This window comes from Bos javanicus, chromosome 9 (genome assembly GCF_032452875.1).
Source record: "Bos javanicus breed banteng chromosome 9, ARS-OSU_banteng_1.0, whole genome shotgun sequence".
Taxonomy (NCBI): Eukaryota; Metazoa; Chordata; class Mammalia; order Artiodactyla; family Bovidae; genus Bos; species Bos javanicus.
This window is the reverse complement of record NC_083876.1, coordinates 32,303,419-32,318,164: the sequence shown is the minus strand read 5'-3', so window position 1 is coordinate 32,318,164 and position 14,746 is coordinate 32,303,419. Positions and strand designations below refer to the sequence as shown.

Sequence of the window (14,746 nt, the reverse complement as noted above, 5' to 3'; positions counted from 1 at the left end):
AAGGAAATAAACCCTGAATATTCAATGGAAAGACGGATGTTGAAACTGAAGCTCCAATACTTTGGTCACCTGATGTGAAGAGCTGACTCATTGGAAAAGACTGATGCTGGGAAAGATTGAGGGCAGGAGGAAAGTGGGGCGACAGAGGATGAGATGGTTGAATGGCATCACCAACTCAACTGACATGAGTTTGAGAAAGCTCTGGGAGATGGTGAAGGACAGGCAAGTCTGGCGTGGTGCAGTCCATGGGATCGCAAAGGGTTGGACACGACTGAGCAACTGACAACAATGTTTCCTCAAGTGGGTATGACACCTCCCTTACCTAGGGGCCAGCCTGCCCCAGGGAGAGAGATGACAGGTGAGAGAGTTTGCAGCAGTCCTCATGTCAGCTGGACCCCTCTGGAGGTCTGCATGCCTCTTTGCAGTCCCCATGTCTCCAGACATTCTTTCCCTAAAGGGGTAGGTGAGCAGGACTCCAGAGTCCCCACTTCAGCTCCTCAGACCTTCCGTGTAAGTGGCTGTCTTTTCCAGAGTTTTCACGTCAGGTGCCCTGCCCCTCCCAGTTAGAACTGTCCGAGCGCTGCCTGAACTTGCTGACAGGACTTTGTGCTTGAAGACATAAAGAGAAAAAGAAGTGGAAAAGATAACCAGGAAGGACAACAGTGACTGGCAGACTGACTTTTTCTCTACATCAGGGGAGCATACAATGGATGTGGATATTATCCTTAACCAGGTGTTTGTAAATTTTTGTGTAAGAATGAACTGACAATCGTATTTTCTTTATTTTTAAGCATTTGATTTTTAGGAGACCCGAAACTCCATTCTAAACTTGGGAAGAGAAGGCTGCCTTCATCCGTTCACCGCACCTGTCCAAGAACCCTGATGGGAGAAGAAGGCATGCTGTAAGGCTTCCACTCCCCTCAAAAAGTAACCATCCCACCCACCCCCAAAGATCCACTGATCCAAACTTCAGAGTAGAGACCTGGTGGGGCAGAGGACACATGGGCCTGAGGCTGCAATGGCTCACATGTTTTCCAGATGTGATAGGCAGGGGCAGCCTCTTTCAAAGGTTTGTTCTTGAAGGGCAGTTGTGTTGAAAAGAGCCCTGTGCAGAGTTCAGAGAGTGGCTGGAGTCAAGCTTTCCCACTTAACTGATCTTGCATGATTTCTTATACCTCTCTGAGACCCAGTTTCCTCTCTGTAATAGGATTCATGGTACCTGCATGTGTGTGTGCTTAGTCGCTCGGTCATGTCCAACTCTTTATGACCCCAAGGACTGCAGCCTGCCAGGCTCCTCTGTCCATGGGGATTCTCCAGGCAAGAATACTGGGATGGATTGCCATGCCCTCTTCTGGGGGATCTTCTCAACCCAGGAATCAAACCAGGGTCTCCCGCATTGCAGGTGGATTCTTTATCAGCTGAGGTATCAGGGAAGCCCTCATGGTACGTGGTCTGCATTTGACAGTGCTCAATAGGAAGAGGAGGAGAAGAGAAGAGGGCGACAGAGGATGAGATGGTTGGTTGGTATCACTGACTCAACGGACCCGAGTTTAAGCAAATTCCGGGAGATACTGAAGGACAGGGAAGCAGGCATGCTGCAGTTCATGGGGTCACAAAAAGTCAGACACGATTTAGCAACTGAACAAACAAAAACAAATTTAATAGGGCATTTAATAGGGCTCAATAGTGCTCAACTCCCCTGAGTCTGTGATGAGACAAGGGCATCGGGTCGTTAGCAAGCATTAAACAGAAACCGCCCTTGGGGGCTGCGTGCTGACTGCAGCAGCGCTTTCATTCCACTTCCTTGCCCATCACTCAGACCAGGTCCCCTGTCATTTTCACTTTCTCTTGCTAGGATTGCCAGCTACAGGGACAGCTGGAGGTCACAGCGCCAAGACACCAGCAAGCCCAGACATTCAGCCGCGAGTATCAGCATCGGCCATGTGCGCCTGCCATGCAGAGAGGGCTGCTGGAAGTTGGGCTTAGCAGCTGCAAGAAGACAGGACACTGAGCACAGTGGGGGCTGGGTTTTGGTTTTGGTTTGAGGGTTTTCTCTTTCACCCAGGAAAGCGTTTGAATCCATGCTTATCTTTCCGGTTGATTTCTTACCTGAGTCTACTCTTTTGGTTCCTAATCCAACAAGATGAACGTTCTTAACTGCATTTCAACTTTCTCTTTTCCCCTTTGAACTACCATCTCTACCTCTTCTGTTCTGATCTCCTTTCTCCACACTCCCATCCTTTTTGTTCCTGGGTCTCCTAATATCCTTTTGAAGCTTCTGCACTTTCACAATAGGGACTGGGGGAACCTCTCCCTGCAAACATCTGGAGCTGCCTGGGAGCCCCTAGGCTCAGACTGCCGCGCTGTGAAATGCACTCACATGGCAAGCCAGTGCCTGTGTCTAGACATGACTGAAATAACTTTCATCCTTAGAACATGTGAGGCACCCTGATCTTTTCTATCCCAGTCTTTTTAACTTTTGTCTTCATTTTCCCTTTCCTCCTTCCCTCCGTCTCCCCTCCCCACACTATTCCTCACCCCTTAAACTGATACTCAGGACTCATTACTGTCATTACTCTCGTTCATGGATTGAGACTTGGGAGCCCTGGCCCTAGGGAGGAGATCCTCAGCTTCACTTTTTGAAACACATAGTATCTGTACCGAATGAGAAAGCCATTCCTCCCCAAACAGATGAAATTTTAAAAATTCTCCTAAAATAAACTCAGAGACAGGGAGAATAGCAGGTCTCTAAGGTATATGGAAGAGCCATCTTGGGGTTTAGGAAATGGAGATCACTGTCCCGGTACTTTGAGGACAAAGCACCCTTGTTCCTCTCATCATGATTCCCAGTATCTGCTGCCTCCTCCCTCCCCCAGAGAAGTTCTGAGGAAGGATCTTGCATTGGTCAGAATAATGGTCCCTCAAAAATTTGCATGTCCTGGTCCTGTCCCTGGCACTTGAGACTATGTTATATTATGTGGCGAGGGGAGATTAAAATTGCAGATGGACAAATTGATACAACCACTATGGAGAATAGTATGGAGATTCTTTAAAACATTAGGAATAAAACCACCATGTGACCCAGCAATCCCACTACTAGGCATGTACCCTGAGGAAACCAAAATTGAAAAAGACACTTGTAACCCAATGTCCATTGCAGCTCTATTCACGATAGTTTGAACATGGAAACAACCTAGCATCCGTTGACAGATGAATGGGTAAAGCAGCTGTGGCACATACACACAATGGAATACTACTCAGCATAAGAAGGAACGCATTTGAGTCAGCCACAGTGAGGTAGGTGAACCTGGAGCCTATTACGCAGAGTGAAGTTAGTCAGAAAGAGAAAAAAAACAATGCTTGTATACTAATGCATATATACAGAATCTAGAAAGATGGTACTGATGAAACTACCTGCAGAGCAGCAGTGGAGACACAGATATTGAGAGCAGACTTAGGGACACAGCTGGCGAAGGAAGAAGGAGAGGTTGGGAGATATGGAGAGAGTAACAGGGAAACATACATTACCATATGTGAAATAGATAGCCAATGGGAATTTGCTCTATGACTCAGGGAACTCAAATCAAGGCTCGATAACAACCTAGGCGGGTGGGATGGGGAGGAAGAGTGAGGGATGTTCACGCGGGAGGCAACGTGGGTAAACCTATGGCCGAGTCATGCTGATGTTTGGTGGAAACCAATGCAATACTGTAGACAATCATCCTTCAATTAAAAATAAATATATAAATTAAAAGAACTTTCCAAAAAATTGCAGATGAAATTAGGATTGTGAATCAGCTGATCTTGTAATGGGAAGAATATGCTAGACTGTCTGGCTGAGACCAGTGTAATGACAAGGGTCCTTAAAAGTGGAGGTGGGGGAGTCTAAGTGGGATGCCAAACAGAAAGACTCCACAACTCTGGTTTCTGGTACTGCCATAAGGAGCTTGAAGGTTGTTTCTCCATCTTAACAACAAGTAAAAAGGTAAACAGATTGAAAAATCAACAACTCTTCTAGGATGCATAACAGCAAGGAAGACCCAGGGCAAGCCACTGCCCACGAGACTAGACAGGCAGACAGATAGGCAAATGCGTGGCATTTCTGCCTCTCTAACAGAAATTCAACCTAGATAGCATATTAAAAAGCAGAGACATTACTTTGCCAACAAAGGTCAGTCTAGTCAAGGCTATGATCTTTCCTGTGGTCATGTATGGATGTGAGAGTTGGGCTGAGTGAAGGAAGGAAGGAAGTGAAGGAAGCTGAGTGCCGAAGAATTGATGCTTTTGAACTGTGGTGTTGGAGAAGACTCTTGAGAGTCCCTTGAACTGCAAGGAGATCCAACCAGTCCATTCTGAAGGACATCAGACCTGGGTGTTCTTTGGAAGGGATGATGCTAAAGCTGAAACTCCAGTACTTTGGCCACCTCACGTGAAGAGTTGACTCATTGGAAAAGACTCTGATGCTGGGAGGGATTGGGGGCAGGAGGAGAAGGGGATGACAGAGAATGAGATGGCTGGATGGCAGCACTGACTCGATGGACGTGAGTCTGAATGAACTCCGGGAGTTGGTGATGGACAGGGAGGCCTGGCGTGCTGCAATTCATGGGGTCGCAAAGAGTCGGACACAACTGAGCGACTGAACTGAACTGAACAGAAACTCAAGAGGGAAAGTTACCACAGGAACCAATGCCAGGGTTATCATGAATTATTACTGATGAGTTGCTAGAGGCTCAATGCAGACAATGCTGAGACTTAAATACTCCAGGGGGATGCTCTCAAAGGGGTCTGCACAATATTGTGAGATAAGCTCTCTCCAGGAGCTTAACCAGGTCCCCACAGTAAATATTGGAGGGAAAAACTGGTCTCAGACTTCCAGTATGAGAAGGGAAGGGGAAAAGGAACGATTTTAAAATATGCCAGAACATTCTGTTGTTAGCAAGGCATGCCCTCTGCAGAAACTCTTTAACTGAGCCTAATCTGCTAGGTATTCTCTGACTCTAACTGACCGAGGGAAAGGAAATATCCAACTCCAGCCCACTTAGCCATCCTGTTCCACCTAAACAGGAGGGAAAACCTGAGAAACACTTAGGAGATCCCAATCCAGAGGCACAGGCTCACTAAAAGATTGAGACCTAATCATGGGACCACTCCCAACACCTCTCCATTACATACTGTTCACAGAAGCTCCTTTTACCTGGTACATCATGTCCCGCTATTAAGAAAAAATGACAAGGCATACTGAAAGACAAAAGACAGAATTGAAGAGACAGAACAATTGTCAGACCCAGACGTGGCTGAGATGTTGGAATTCCCAGACTGAAAATTTAAAACAACTTTGATTAACATGCTCTAATGGATAAAATAAACAACTAGCAAGAAAGACTCCACCAGCCACGGTTGGCTTAGAAGGTAGAAAGGTGTATAAGCCGAGGGATATAGACGTCCTCTAGAAGCTGGAAAGAGCAAGAAAACAGATTCTCCCCTAGATGCTCCAGAAAGGAAAACAATCCTTGCAGCACCTTGATTTTATCCCAATGAGATGCATTTCAGACTTCAGACCTCCAGAACTCTAAGAGAATAAATGTGTGTAGTTTAAGCCACTAAGTTTGTGATATTAAAGCAGCAACAAAAAATGAATACCAGTATATTTTTGGTCAAGCACAGCATACTATAAGTTGGAGCATTTCTGAGTTCAGGGTTTATTAAGAACACCCTTTTTTTCTTCCATGGCTGGCCCTGGCACTTGGCATTGTCCCGTCTGAGAAAGGAAGAATGAAGTGAGGTCTGGCCTGACGACCTGCCAAGCCACTGAGGTCAGGATGCTGGAGGATAGGGTGGGTAACTGTGATGCTGAAGAGAGGCGGTTCCCTGGAGGGTCGATCCTTCCTCCTACTTCCCAGCAAAAATCACAAGACTGTCACTCTGCAAACTGTAATTTTACTTGATTTTTTTTTTTTTTTTTGCCACATTGTGCTGCTTGTGAGATATTAGTTCCCCGACCAGAGATTGAACTCACGCCCTTAGCAGTGAAATTGCCAAGTCCTAACCGCTGGACCACCAGGGAATTCCCTATCTGATTTTTTTTTTTTTTTCAAAGAATAAAGGCAGTCACTGTGCTTCAAGGTCTAAACTGGTTAAGCTGGGGGACCCCCTAACTATATTTCCAGACCAGAGATTTCCTAGAGCAGACGTTGACGAGGAGGGCTTCTCATGACAGAACGACAAGTTCTGTTTGAGCGCCTATCCATCTGGAGCTCTCCTTCACCTTCTAACTCTCCTTCACCCTCCTTGCTGTTAGATTCTATAATACCTCAGGGCTGCTGTTGCCTGAACAAGACATCTTGAGAAAATAAGTTAAGCTCCCAGACTTAGTTTCCTCCTCAACAGAATGCCAGCACCGCCCTGTTCAGAGACTCTGACTACACCGCCCATGCAGGCATTTAATCAAGCCCTGGAAGGACAACAGGAGGATTTCTTCCCTGGTTTATAGCTGCTTTCTCTCTGCTGTGAGGCCCAAGGTTTCGTGTACATTCCCATCTGAACTCGAAATGGATTGTGGGTGTTTATCAGTTCAGTTCAGTTCAGTCGCTCAGTGAAGTCCAATTCTTTGCGACCCCATGGACTGCAGCATACCAGGCCTCCCTGTCCATCACAAACTCCCGGAGTTCACTCAAACTCATGTCCATCAAGTCAGTGATGCCATCCAACCATCTCATTCTCTGTCATCCCCTGTGTGTGTTTATAAAATTATATAATATATATATTAAATATACAGAATTGTTTCTGGCTGTGGGTCTGCTTGTTAGGTTCAGAAGTTACCCTCCTTGTCTATATGAGGTCAGAGAAGAGTACACAGCATTCGCCAATTACACCAGAGGAATATTAGAGAATGGATGTTTTGCCAAGACTTTTCCTTCCAGCCAAGACACAAAGCTTAGTCTGCTTCTATCTCAAAATGTTCTTTGCGTCCTGGAGTTATAAATTCTGCCATGCTTTGTGGTCTTCAGAAAGCTAGATTCTTCACCAATAGTTTCCTTATATTAGAAGATGCCAAGAGTGCTAACGACTCTCAAAGCTCCATGTCTTTAGAATGGGTCAGATCAGGTCAGTCGCTCAGTCGTGTCCGACTCTTCGCGATCCCATGAATCGCAGCACGCCAGGCCTCCCTGTCCATCACCAACTCCTGGGGTTCACTCAGACTCACGTCCATCGAGTCAGTGCTGCCATCCAGCCATCTCATCCTCTGTCATCCCCTTCTCCTCCTGCCCCCAATCCCTCCCAGCATCAGAGTCTTTTCCAATGAGTCAACTCTTCACATGAGGTGGCCAAAGTACTGGAGTCTCAGCTTTAGTATCATTCCTTCCAAAGAAATCCCAGGTCTGATCTCCTTCAGAATGGACTGACTGGATCTCCTTGCAGTCCAAGGGACTCTCAAGAGTCTTCTCCAACACCACAGTTCAAAAGCATCAATTCTTCGGCGCTCAGCCTTCTTCACAGTCCAACTCTCACATCCATACATGACCACAGGAAAAACCATAGCCTTGACTAGACGAACCTTTGTTGGCAAAGTAATGTCTCTGCTTTCAATATGCTATCTAGGTTGGTCATAACTTTCCTTCCAAGGAGTAAGCATCTTTTAATTTCATGGCTGCAGTCACCATCTGCAGTGATTTTGGAGCCCAGAAAAATAAAGTCTGACACTGTTTCCACTGTTTCCCCATCTATTTCCCATGAAGTGATGGGACCGGATGCCATGATCTTCGTTTTCTGAATGTTGAGCTTTAAGCCAACTTTTTCACTCTCCACTTTCACTTTCATCAAGAGGCTTTTGAGTTCCTCTTCACTTTCTGCCATAAGGGTGGTGTCATCTGCATGTCTGAGGTTATTGATATTTCTCCCGGCAATCTTGATTCCAGTTTGTGTTTCTTCCAGTCCAGCAGTAATTCAACTTTATTTTAATCATGAGTTATGGTCGACTAGTTGGCTGTCCCATGGTGCTCAGGTCCTTAAATTATGCCCTGCTCAGTGTCTGGCCAATCCTGACTTTATATAAGGGGCCTGGGATACCTAAAATTTAGCTCCACATTCTAGGCGTTAGGCTCAGTCACCCTTCCTGAACCATCTGCTATTCAATATCTGGTACCTAGGAATCTGAATGTTGAGAATCTTGCCTTTTCAACCTGCTAGAATTCTCTAGTCATTTGAGGCTCGAGGCTCTGCCATGCTTTTGTCAATCTCCTTTCTTGGAACAATCCTAACTGTGAGCTTCTGACAACCTTCCGCAATATCTTCAGCCGATCTAAGTTCTTGCTATATCCCAGAAGGTCACCACCTGCCAGAATTCCACTGGGACTTACTGCAACCTTGTGCCCATGGACCATCCCTGTACTCATTCCTGCCCTGCTACCTACCCTGCCTACTGCATTTTTTTCTTGGCACCTGTTCCCTGGTGCTTGTTTGCCCAGCCCCTCCCAGCCTGCCCGTCCCATGGGCAGCTGTAGTCAGCTGGGTTATGCCTGGCCATACCCCAAGATATGTCAACAATTGATAGATCACACTTTAAGAGCCAGAAAATCTTATTAGACTGAAATGTTAATTAGGACAGGAACTCTTGGAATGTAGCAGCAGGCAGGGCGAACAAGGTTTGGACAGTGGGGAATGTGTAAGCATCACATCAGGGAATTACTCTCTGAGCAAAACACAGAAGGAGATGCCTCAAACTGAAGAAAAAATACATGATTGCTGATTTTACAACACAGTTTTAAACTTTCTTCTTGTTTTCAGTGGTTTTTTTAACTTTAAAAAAATTATTTTTAATTGTGGTAAAATACCCATGACGTAAAATGTACCACCTGAACCATTCTGAAGTGCAGAGTTCAGTGGCAACAAGCCCAAGCACACTGGTGTGCAACCATCCATCTCTCTAGAACTCCTCTCATCTTGCAAACTCTGTGAGCATTAAATTACAAACTCTTCTTCCCCATCCCCTCTCCAGGCTCTGGCAACCACGCTCTGCTTTCCGTCTCTGTGAATTGGACTACACTCGTTACCTCATATAAGTGGAATCTTGTAGCATTTGTCCTTCTGTGATTGGCTTATTGCACTCAGCATAATGTCCTCCAGGTTCATCCATGTTTTAGCCTGTGTCAGAATTTCCTTCCTTTTAAAGTCCGTTGTCTGTATATCTCACACTTTATTTATCTACTTACCTGTCAGTGGACACTTGGCTTGCTTCAACCTGCCACTTGGCTATTATGACCAATGCTGCTGAGAACATGGATGCACGAATAGTTTCTGAGTCCCTATTTTCCATTATTTTGGATCTATACTCCAAGATGGAATTTCTGGATCCTGTGCTAATACTATTTCTTTATTTTTTGGCTGTGCTGGGTCTTTTTCCTTTAGCTGTGGTGAGTGGGGGCTGCTCTCTAGTTGGGGAGCGCAGGCTTGTCATTGCAGTGGCTTCTTTTGTTGCAGAGAATGGGCTCTAGGGCTCATGCAGGCTCAGCAATTGTGGGTCCTGGGCTCCACAGCACAAGCTTAGTTGCTCCAAGTCATGTGGGATCTTCCCAGACTAGGGATCGAACCCTTGCCTCCCGCGTTGGCAGGTGGATTCTTTACCACTGAGCCACCAGGGAAGCCCTTTAATCTTTTTTGAGAAACTGTCACACCATTTCCATGGTTGTTGCACCATTTTATATTAGCACCAACAGAGCATGAGTTCATTTCTCCAATACTTGGTATTTTTCTTTTTATGATAGTAACCACCCTAAAATATTTGAGGCAGCATCTTTTTGTTTTTTCATAAATCATCTGTAAGTTTTCTTCCTCTGAAAATATTTACATGCCTCTCCCCACAGGTGAATATTGTTCAAGTTAAATGACATCACCTCTTGGCCATCACTAATCTGTAGCCTAATTGTATTTTTACTAACAATGATTTTCATCCACCTGAGTCTAAAGTTTAGCAAGGGCCTCATCATCAACAGTTCTTAAGTAAAAAATGAACTAAAGATCTTAATATGAATATTTGATTTTATTTGTTTTCATGATTTTATGTACATAAAAGTAGCTATAAGTTTGTTTTTACTTTGTCCTTTTTCAGAAACCTAATAAATTTACTTTCAAAGGTGATGACATATTCTGTAGATATGCAAAAAACTTAAAAGTTTTAAGGTTTCTGAGGGTCTTTAAGGAATAACTAAGTCTTTAAAGATGTGGGAGCAGTCATGATTATTCACAATAATCATTACTCAAATTATTCCAATACCAAATATTTCAAGGAATAAAGGCATGTTAAAAAGCCTGGTCAGGGACTTGCCTGGTGGCACAGTGGATAAGAATCCACCTGTCAGTGCAGGGGACACAGGTTCAATCCCTGGTCTGGGAAAATTCTATATGCCGTGGAACAACTAAGCCCCCATGCCACAGCTACTGAAGCTTGAGTGCCCTAGAGCCCGTGCTGTGCAATAAGAGAAGCCACTGCAATGAGAAACCCAGGCACCGCAACGGAGCGTAGCCCTTGCTCTCCACAACTAGAGAAAGTCCACATGCAGCAACAAAGACCCAGCACATCTATTAATTGATTAATTTTTCAAAAGCCTGGTCAAATAAAAGCATATGTAAGCAATGCTGAGATTCTAGTCATATTGCTTTTCATGTTAAATTTGACTGTTAGCTATAAACCATAGTGAGAGATTGAGAAGGTACCTCTTACTCTCAACCTGTCATTCACTGGTTTAAAACACATTTCCCTCCATGTTGGATTCATAATGCCTGGTATAGTTGCTGGATATTTTGCAGTTTCCGAAGTGGCTTCAAGGCTGTCCTATTCCAGTTGCAATGACTGTCCATTCTGGAAACATCCACTTAGCAAATGGGAAAAAAAAAAAAAAAAAAAGCCGTCCCTGGAGTTTGTCTTTGGGTGTCCCTAGATGGCTTGACACTGCCATGGGTAATTCCCCCTGGAAGTGAAGAAGGACTTCCCATCTTAAGTCATTTGTACACCTCGGACAGAGGGTTAGGGTAACTTTTGCCTCGTTTTCTTATAAGAACAACTGAGCTCAAATCTAATTTATAATCAGATCTTAAAAAGTATGACAATTGTCTTGGGGCCTCTTCCTCAAGTTTACTTAATCCCATCAATTTACGGGGCACCTAAAGACTGCATCAGTTACAAGTGAGGAGAAATGAGGTCAATCCTCCCATTTGCTCATCCTCATCACTTCCCCCCTCACCTTCGGTTCACCTCGTGGTCATGGAGACCACTGATGCCTGCTCTTTGTCTTCCACTGCTCACTTTCTCATTTGTTCTCACAGTCTCAGGCTTGGGATTTCTCTTCCCTCCTGACCTTCATCGGTATTTCAACCTCCCATCGTTTCTCCAATTACAGTGCGTATCTTCAACATTGATTCAATATCCCTGCTCTCATTTTCTCTTTCCCTAAGTGCTTTTGAGAGAGAAGATAATTAAGTTATGTCACTCAGAGATCACTATCTTCTGCTGGCACTGAACATCTCCCCAGAGAGATGACTGGGTTAAGCAATGCTTAGGCTAAGGACAGAAAGACATGGCAGAGGTCAAACGAGGAGACAGAGAGAGAGAGAGAGACAGACAGACAGACAGACAGGCAGAGAGAGAGAGAGAGCATCCGCAGAACTCCCTATGCAAAGTCTGATTGGTGGAAGTGAAGTGAAGTGAAAGTCGCTCAGTCGTGTCCTACTCTTTGCCACCCCTGGACTATACAGTCCATGGAATTCTCCAGACCAGAATACTGGAGTGGGTAGCCATTCCCTTCTCCAGGGGATCTTCCCAACCCAGGGATCAAACCTAGATGTCCCACATTGAAGGCAGATTCTTTACCAGCTGAGCCACGAGGGACACTTGATTGGTGGAGACTGAGATAAAATTAATTACAATTGTCCAAAAAAAGTGGTCATATGAAGCTCCTGATCAAAAAAAATATAAGTCACTGTCTGCTCCACCCCTAGACCTCCTCATGTGATTTTCTAATTCTCATGTCAATCCCTTTTCTCTCTATGCTCATCGCCCTTACTTCTTTCATTTACAATCCATCAGCACACCGAGCATCTCTATTTTAGAAATGCTCTGTAAGTGCACCCACCACTAGCACCCTAGTCCCAGCTGCTGTACTATCTTGCCTGGATTACTGTCATAACCTCTAAAGCAGTCTCTTTGGGCTCCCACACTTGCCTTTCTGCTCTATTCTCAGCACAACAGCCAGGATGGTCTTTTAAAAACAGAAATCACATAATGTCATTCCTTTGCTCCAACAGTATGTCCACAGCTCATGAGAATAAAACCCCAACCGCTAATGAGGGTTCCAAGGCATAAGATGAGCTGTCCTCTGATACAAGTCTGATTTTGTCTCCTCCTACTCTACCACAACCTCACAAACCTCTTTGCTGTTCCTCCAACATTCTTAGTAAGTACCTACTGTATGTGTTGGAGAAGGCAATGGCACCCCACTCCAGTACTCTTGCCTGGAAAATCCAATGGACGGAGGAGCCTGGTAGGCTGCAGTTCATGGGGTTGGGAAGAGTCGGACATGACTGAGCGACTTCCCTTTCACTTTTCACTTTCATGCATTGGAGAAGGAAATGGCAACCCACTCCAGTGTTCTTGCCTGGAGAATCCCAGGGACGGGGGAGCCTGGTGGGCTGCCGTCTATGGGGTCGCACAGAGTTGGACACAACTGAAGTGACTTAGCAGCAGCAGCAACTGTATGTGCATGCATATGTGCCTGCTCAGTCACTTCAGTCCTGTCCAACTCTGCAACCCCATGGACTGAAGCCCACCCCAGGCTCCTCTGTCCATGGGATTCTCCAGGCAAGAATACTGGGGTGGGTTACCATTTCCTTCTCCAGAGGATCTTCCCGACTCAGGAATTGTACCTGTTTCTCTTGCATTACAGGCAGATTCTTTACTCACTGAGCCACCTGGGAAGCCCTCCTCCATTAGTCTGTGGCACACAGGGTTGCAAGGAAAGCTGGGAAATGTAGTCAGTACAGATGTCATCCATTCACTTTGCAAAAACTCTGAGGTGCTATGACTAAAGGCAATAAAAGAATACAGGATGGGTATATATTAAATATGTCAAATATTTGATATATCAAGTATATCAGTCAAATATATCCTGGTCAGAAAAATCTCTCCTTTTAACCCTTCTGAAAATGGCCTCACCCAGTCACTGTATATCCCTTTATCCTAAGTTTTTATTCCTTTTCAGCAAATAATATCAGCTAATATATTCCAGTTTTATTTGTTTATTCACCACTTTCCCGCATCAGAATGAAATACCAGATACCCTGAAGGCAGGGATTTTTCTTTGTTCACTGCTGTATTCCAGTGTCTAGAACAGCACTGGGCACATAGTAGGCATTTAAAAAGTATTTGTTGAATGAATGAATAAATGAATAGCTGTTGAATCACATTTATAGTTCAATAAATATGGAATGGAATACGGTGGTGATAAGTTTTTAATTTACTCTTGAAAACTGGAGGAATACCAATTAAAGCTGCTAGCAATTTTTCTGTAACACATTTCTGTCACGGAAAATAATGAGTAGAATAGGCAATTTATTTCTTTATTTATAAATGTGGAGTGTATTAGTCAGGGTTCTCCAGAGAAATGGAACAAATAGGATAGATCTAGATAGCAGATGTATTATCAGAATTGGCTCACAGTTTTATGGAAGACAAGAAGTCACACAACCTCTCTGCCATCTGCAACTGGAAAACCAGTGGTATAATTCAGTCTGAATCCAAAAGCTTGAGAATCCAGACACCAATGGTGAATTTCCTGGTCTGAGTCTAAAGGCTAAAAACCAGGAGCACTGACGTCCCAGATCCGAGGGCAGGAGAAGATGAATATTTCAGCTCAAGCAACGAGACAGAAAATTCACCCTTCCTCAGACTTTTTGTTCTGTTCAGGTCCTCATCAGATTGCTTGATGCCCACCCACATTGATGAGGGTGATCTTTGCTCAGTCTACTGATCCAGATGCTAACAGACACCCTCACAGGACACACCCAGAAATCATGTTTGATAGCTATTTGGGCATTCTTAGCCCAATCAAGCTGACACATAAAAACAAAATTACCACAAATTGTTATGGGGGAAATGTGGAATTATTGTTAAGCTTTCCAGGTGGTGCTAGTGATAAAGAACTTGCCTGCCAATGTAGGAGATGTAAGAGGCATGGATTCGATCCCTGAATCAGGAAGATCCCCTGGAGTAAGAAATGGCAACCCACTCCAGTATTCTTGCTTAGAGAATCTCATGGACAGAGGAGCCTGGTGGGCTATGGTCCATGGGGTCGCAAAGAGTTGGGCATGACTGAAGTGACTTAGCACATTGTTAAACTAAGGATATTGCAACTTGAGATGTTGAATGTTCTGCATAGTAATAAAAAAATAAGCGCACATTTCCTGAGACTTCGCTGAGTTAAAGTAAAGCACTAGGAAATTTGGGGTTGAGATTGGTTTGTCCTCAAAAATTCTTGTTGTTTCTTGAAGTTCCTTTTGTGTCGTCAAGGCCAAATATGTACCCATAAGAGGTTGTGAGCCTGAGCCCCAGAGGGAGGGAGAGGCAGCCTGATCTTCCTTTCACCTTAAGCTGAAAGCTGAGGAGGACCATGACAGGAGTGGATGGCACAGACCAGGGCTCTCCAGGCTCCATCACTGATGTTCTGATATGTAACTGACTAGTCAAGTGTCTTGTCTG

At 44.7% G+C, this 14,746-nt stretch overlaps 1 long non-coding RNA gene across 1 annotated transcript in view; it reads left to right on the top strand.

The window, feature by feature from the left end:
- Positions 1 to 4,180, top strand: part of LOC133253787 (uncharacterized) — a 71,759-nt gene extending 67,579 nt beyond the window's left edge. The window contains exons 3-4 of the long non-coding RNA XR_009738433.1: positions 792 to 902; positions 1,856 to 4,180. This is a non-coding gene — a long non-coding RNA (uncharacterized LOC133253787). The remainder of the gene's footprint in view (positions 1 to 791; positions 903 to 1,855) is intronic.
- The last annotated feature ends 10,566 nt before the right edge of the window (positions 4,181 to 14,746 follow it).